This window comes from Pteropus vampyrus, unplaced genomic scaffold, assembly GCF_000151845.1.
Source record: "Pteropus vampyrus isolate Shadow unplaced genomic scaffold, Pvam_2.0 Scaffold69, whole genome shotgun sequence".
In the NCBI taxonomy this organism is placed as follows: Eukaryota; Metazoa; Chordata; class Mammalia; order Chiroptera; family Pteropodidae; genus Pteropus; species Pteropus vampyrus.
Genome location: NW_011888850.1, coordinates 5,220,638 through 5,227,300, shown reverse-complemented (window position 1 = coordinate 5,227,300; position 6,663 = coordinate 5,220,638). Strand labels below are relative to the sequence as shown.

Below are 6,663 nucleotides of genomic sequence, written 5' to 3'. Positions count from 1 at the left end.
GTCCGAGCCCTTCACAAACGAATGCGAGGGCCAGCTCCTTCGGTCCCCCAGGGCTCTGCCTCCAGACAACAGCACCATTTTTCAGTCAACACTCCACATCAGCATGGAAAGGGGAAGAGGACTATTTAAATGCCCCTGCTCTCCACAGCCTAGGACCCTCCTTAAGCATGAATGCGGTCTCTCTGCTCAGAGGGTGTAGATCAGGTCCTGGGAAAAACCCTGGACCTGGACTCTTTCAAGGGGGAAAGCGAAAGGGGGAATGGGTGTGCACAGCACCCAGAGAGGATCTGGAGGGAGACTCATCAGACATTTCCATTGAAAGGCTGAGTCAAGGGGAAGGGAAGAGGCGAGCCCCCAAATCTGAGTTAATTGCAGCTGCTCAACGAGGGAATTCAAGGATCTTCACAGGGCATTGTTCACAGGCTGCTTAGGGGAAAGTGGCCTGTGGACAATGATTGATTACCTGTCACACAGAACTTGTTCAAAAGTGATTCAACTCAGCCTGCACTGGGGGTAGGATCAGAAATCAAGGACACTGGTCTCATTCATTCATTCTTTCTGCACGTCATCACGGAGCACCCACCATGCATTAGGCCCCACGACAGAAGCATGAAGGCGCCACAAAGATACTCTCTGAGCATTGACAATCCGATAGGGAGACAAGGCCTGTACAGATGTCTACGGTGGAAGACAGAATGTTAAAGGCCAAAAAGTAGTTTTAGCAAAGCGCTATGAGAGTTCAGAGGCCATGCATGAGAAAGCGAGGCTGTATCATTAACTACATCAGGTGCCATGTAATCTTTCACAGTTAACTATTTCTCATAAAAAGATGTCAGTTCAAAGCACACACACACACACACACAACCTTAGAGCAATTTTTTAATACTAGAAGTAAGGTTTTTTGTTTGTTTTAATTTAGGCTTTATTTTGCTTTAAATCTCTATAGGACTGCATTAATTGGAGTAAACCTAACATTGCAGCCAGGGGGCCAGATTTTATGTTAGAAAAATAGATAATTAAATGTCAGCGCCCTCGCTCACTAGCTGTGTGATCTTGGGCAAGTTATTTAACTTCTCTGAACATTATTTTTGTCACTATAAAAAAAGATGATAGATATGGAGAAGGCCAAATAGGATGATATTTGGGAAAGTGCCATGAAATGTTGGTTACTGCTTTTATCATAGAGTCACCTTGTATAAGAACATGGAGCTTATGCGTCAAGGTACAGGATGGCAATCAGTTATGTCTTCACCTGACGGCATGTGTAAAGAGATTAAATATACTGAAGGATGCTGGAGGTGATGATCTTTAAGGAGATTCTGACTTTCTATGATTTTCTGATAATCTAGCCATTATCAAGCAAAACCTTATCTACTAGCTTTTGACTTGGAGGCACCCAAGTAGACTTAATTTTTTGTCTTCTAATTGAGATATGATGTCAAGAAATGCTTTGGAGTCCGGGGTGTTCAAACTCTAGCTCTGCAATCTACCAGCCGACCTATGAGCTTGGGGAATGGGTCACTTGACTCTGGGATAAATTTGGCTATTGCTGGCTGGGGAAGCCAGAGAACAGCAGACACCTCACCCTGAGCATGGAAGAGTCAGAGCCAGAACCGCACCTGAATGCATCCGCCTTCCTCGAGCATTGTTCCCGACCACAGAAATGCAGGGAAAGCTCTTTGCCAGGTAAGTTCGCCCCCTCACCTGAGCGTGGCTACAGTCAATGCACACTCTAGACACACTGAAGGTAGAAAAACATGAGTTTAGAAAGTGCCTGGGATAAGCTGAGAAACTCAGTGCCTCCTTATCAGTGGGTGCTTTTAGGCTTAACCAGAGTCATTAGAAATAAGACTGATACAGATTATGACTTTTTTTATATTCACTATCCCCCTGGGCTATCAAAAAAGAAATCTTCCTTTTGTTATTAAGTTTTCTCTAGCAAATTACATGTTCCCTTATCATCTTACTGCTGCTTCTTATTCTTGCTCTTTCTTATTTTCTCTTTTCTTCTCTCACATTTTTGTTCCCAAAATATCCCATGGGGTATTTAATAAAAATACTTCAAAACGAGCATGAAGAGTTAGTTATCTGTGAAACAGAGGACGTCACGGCACAATCGCAGATCGGGTCATTTCAACAACCTGGGGAAATGGAGAGCTGACATCTCAGTAATAGAGCAACATTTCCTAATCCAGGACATTGGGGAGTTCAAGATGAACAGCCCGAGACCTCTGTCCGTGAAAGCAGGTCACCTCTCAATGCAGAAAGGTCTGTATGTGTGGAAAGCCTAATAAATTTTTGAGTTTTTTAATACCTGGGAGTAGTCAAAATCTTACTTAATGAAAATATCTCCCCCACATCCTACAATATCCTTTGTGTTGGGCATTTTTAACCTCAGAAAAGCATTTTCCATCAAGGCTGAAAAAAAGCCTCGTTTAGATACAACTTTGATTTATCTTCTCCACTAAGCGCCTCTGAAGGGAGCAGAGCCAGGCAAAGCCGTTCTCATATGAGTTGGGATGGCGAAATTCCCAGTTATTTCCCAAACGTTCAGTGTTCCGATCCACCTTCATGATACCTACATCAAAAGATTTCTGGTATTCTCGAAGTAAGGGGATTATTTACATAGTGACATCAAGCTAATGTTTGCAAGATGCTTCAGGGACCTTGAATGCAAGTTGGAAGTTGTAGCATCGTCATTATTTCTTCATCTGTCCTCTACTGTTTCCAAAGAAACAGAAACAACCACTCAGACAAACACACACAAAAAATCCTCCGGACACCCAAGTTAACCAATGTCTCCTTTCTTCCCAAACCACCAATCAGCCAGTCACCGGGCAAACAGCTCAAGCACCAGGCAAGGAAAACATGTTATTTTTCTGGGCAAGCCTTAACTTCACTGCCTACAAAACACAGCCCCACGGGGCACTTCCCACACATGGGGAGACTAAGGCTGCCCTCTCACGCTGGAAACCAATGGTTAGCGGTCGACGCCTGCGGTGACGGAGGCCAGGATTTATCAGCATGCGCCCTGAAGTCCAAGTTCATTTACCCTCGGGCTTCCTTTCACGCACCAGTACTTACACCCAAGCCAACTCCCCAATGCCTCTCTCACTGGTAATACTCAAAGAAGCTCCAGAACGAGCAGCAGGAGAGAGATAGCTTCTCTCCTCCGGCGAGCTTCATCCCTCAGCCACCCAACACCCAGTGGGCTCCTCAGAACGAGAGAATTTGCTCAAAGTCACTGCTGGACAGTGAGTCAACTTGGATGTCTAAATGTCCCCTGAAAAGGGCAATTCAGTGAGCTACGCTGAGAAAAAGAAAGCAAAAATAAACAACAAAAATAAGGCTCCTGGAAGTCAAATTCCACAGCGTGCATGAGCCACATAAAAGCACAGCCCCGAGCACTCGTCAGGAAGCTTCAAGGTATAAGAGAGTCTCCTGCCATAGGCCGGGGTCACGGACTGAAGGTGACAATGAGACACTCCCTCGAACATCTGGACGAATAGGCCCGGCACTGGGCCTTTCCAGACGGCGGACGGTGGCCTCTGTCTTCACTCGCTCACCGACCCCAGACTCCTGACCGGGCTGGCTGCTTCATGCGGCCAGCAGAGTACAAACCATGTCGCCCAAGCCCAGCGCAGAGTCAAGGTTTTAAGGTGGCTGAAGGGCCACTGGCTTCCCTTATTTCCCGCCTTCCTCCAGAAGACTCGTCAGTCTTCCAGCAAATGTCTCTGGAGGACGCGGTTCGGTGCGTTGTGGGGAAAGGGTGGTGAAGGAGACCGATGAGGTCGCCGTTCTCACAGAGCAGAAGCAAGCAGAAACCCCAACCACACAAATCGAGCAAGTGACCAAGAAAAATAACCTTTTTGCAAAGTCCATAGAAAGCAATAGAGAAGGTGATACGATAAAGACAAAGTGGACAGAGGAAGCTTTTTAAGGGGCAGTCGGGCAACCCTCTCTGCACAGGCCGCATGTGAGCCGAGGCCTGAGAAGCCAAATGAGCCATTTGAAGAGAAAAGGAGAGATGGCGTTCCAGTAGAGGGGACCCCAAAGGCAGAGAGCCTGGCATGCGTGAGGGCCTGGCAGAAGGCTGGTGAGACTGGAGGGTGGTGGGTGAGGACGAGAAGGCCCGCAGGGATCCCTAAGAAGCAGGCGGGCCTCAAACCATCCAAGAGCAGGATTTAGTCTAAGAGTCAAGAGAAGCCCTGAAGAACTCCAGGCTGTACAGAGAGGGATTTCGAGCAGTTAACTTTTCAGCCTCTCAGTCCTCACAGGAAACATGAGGCTCATAATCACTCACTTTGGGGCGGCGGCGAGGGTTAAAGGCACACCAGGACTGCGGCGGAGGCTGGAACAGACAGAGCAGGTGTTCTCTGCCTCGTACACTAAACGTCACAGCCCATCTCGTGCATGAATAAATATATACTCCCCCAGGCTCCAAATGGCAATGTTGTCCTAAGAATGAGAGCGAGCGAGAAAACAAAGAATAAACAGCCTCTGTGACGTAGCTAACACCGGCCTGCAACGCGACAGTGTGAACGCCGACCTCGGGATCAATTCTTTCAGTCACCACGTTAGTTGCAGCTTGAGGTCACACAGCCTGGTTTTAGATGATGGCCGTGTGACCTTGGAGGAAACTGAACTTCTCTGTTCATGCCCACTCATCGATAAATGGAGACAATGCCTACTTCATAGGCTTGTTTTAAAGATTTATATGTAGAATTAATACAAATATATAACATTATTACATATTGAATATATAGACTAATGTCTGATATACAGTAAACGTACAATACATATTAGCTAAAATTATAGTAATTTTTTTTCTGTCGGAAGAGACACTAATTTGTCTTTTAAACAAGACATTGAAGCCTTTTTGATCCCATATAATCAAATTTAGGACAATCTCAGCTACTATCTTTTTTTGCTTTGACTATTAAATAGCATATTTTGTAGTTAGTGGTTAAAAGAACATTTGGGAAGGAGTGGAGAAAGTGCACCAAATATAATTTTTATAGCTCAATGGGTTAGATTTGCTTTGGTTGGGTTTGGTTTTCACAGACCTGAGTAAATATTTTAAATGTAAAGACTCAGTTTATCCACTAAATTGGTAAAGAAAACTTTGGCAATAGACAAGTCATGTTTCACCTCAAGTCGTGGTTTTATGTATTTAGCGTATCCTGAAGGACCGGTGCCAAAACGTGAAGAGCTTCACAGTGGCTACCGCTGGGCAATGAGATTATGCATTTCTGTGTGTATCTATAGTTTCCTTTTTCCTATCATGAACATGGATTTCCTGTATACAAAATAAATCAAAAGTTCGATGTAAGATAAAATCAATCTATTCGAAGTATGTGATGATGGCAAGGACATAGTAAGAGTCCATGAGCCCGCCTTGCCCTTTGCAGCTGTCTGTTGCATCTTGGGCAAATTTCTAAGCCTGTCTGTCTCATTTCGGTTGGGAAAGGGACAAAACAGTCCTTTTTACACAGAGTTGTGGTAAAAATTGAATGAGGCATACAATAAACATTCACAAAATCACAGCTCTGTAGAAGTGTTTCGTCTTTAAGAGTATCTAAATTCAAATCTTGGTTCTTTAATTAATTAGTTGTGTGACCTTGAATACATCCCTTAACCTCTCTGTGCCTCAGTTTCTTCATTTCTTGTACTAATGATGCTTACCTCATAAGAATAAAACAGTATGTAAGTATCCAAGGAGTTAACATATGTAAAAATTTAGAACAGTGCCTGGCACATAGTAAGTGCTATGTAACTGTCAGCTCTTATTTCCATTATGCAGTCTGAATCTAAAACTTCTAAAAAGAATATGGTTAAATAATCATATAAATATAGTTTATTTCATGGTGACAAAAGTAACAAGCAAGAATAGCATGGTAGTTTAGTATCATTCATTGGCAGAGACACTAATTTTTATTCATGTATGAACTTATTATGTTTATATGGCAAAAAAAAAAAATTTGGTCTCTTTTAGTTTGATATAGTCCCATTCATTTATTTTTGCTTTTACTTCCCTTGCCTTTGAGGTCAAATTCATAAAATCCTTTTAAGTCCAAGGTCCATGAGTTTAGTTCCTATGTTTTCTGCTTTGCAATTTATTGTTTTAAGTCTTCTATTCAGGTCTTTGATCCATTCTGAGTGAATGTTGGTATATGGTGACCAAGAGCAGTCTACTTTCTTTCTATTGCATGTGGCTTTCCAATTTTCCCAGCACCACTTACTGAAGAGGCTTTCTTTTCTCCATTATATATTTTTGGCTCCTTTGTAGAAAATTATTTGCCCACATATGAGGGTTTATTTCCGGGCTTTCAATTCTGTTCCATTGGTCTCTGAGTTTCAGCCAATACCACGCCGTTTTGATTATTGTCATTTTTTGGTATACTCTGAAGTAAACCAAAGTCAGGCCGCGGGATACCTCGGCCTTGTTCTTTTTTCTCAGGATGGCTTGGGCTATTCGAGGTCTTTTGTGATTTCATACCACTCTGATGACGTTTTTGTTCTACTTCTTTAAAAAATGTCATTGGGATTTTGATATGGATTGTATTAAACCTGTATTTTGCTTTGGGTAACGTGGCCATTTTAACTATATCGTTTCTTCCAATCCATGAACATGGAATATATTTCCATTTCTTTGTGTCTTCT

At 43.3% G+C, this 6,663-nt stretch overlaps 1 protein-coding gene across 2 annotated transcripts in view; it reads right to left on the bottom strand.

Moving 5' to 3' along the window:
• LOC105293215 (cyclic AMP-responsive element-binding protein 5-like) overlaps positions 1–6,663 on the bottom strand; it is a 301,909-nt gene that overhangs the window by 235,893 nt on the left and 59,353 nt on the right. Inside the window, exon 2 of one of the 2 annotated variants that reach the window (XM_023531519.1) lies at positions 1,705–1,741. The exons of the other annotated variant lie outside the window; for it this stretch is intronic. The gene's annotated coding sequence lies outside the window, so the exon portion shown is untranslated. The remainder of the gene's footprint in view (positions 1–1,704; positions 1,742–6,663) is intronic. 2 annotated transcript variants of the gene reach the window in all.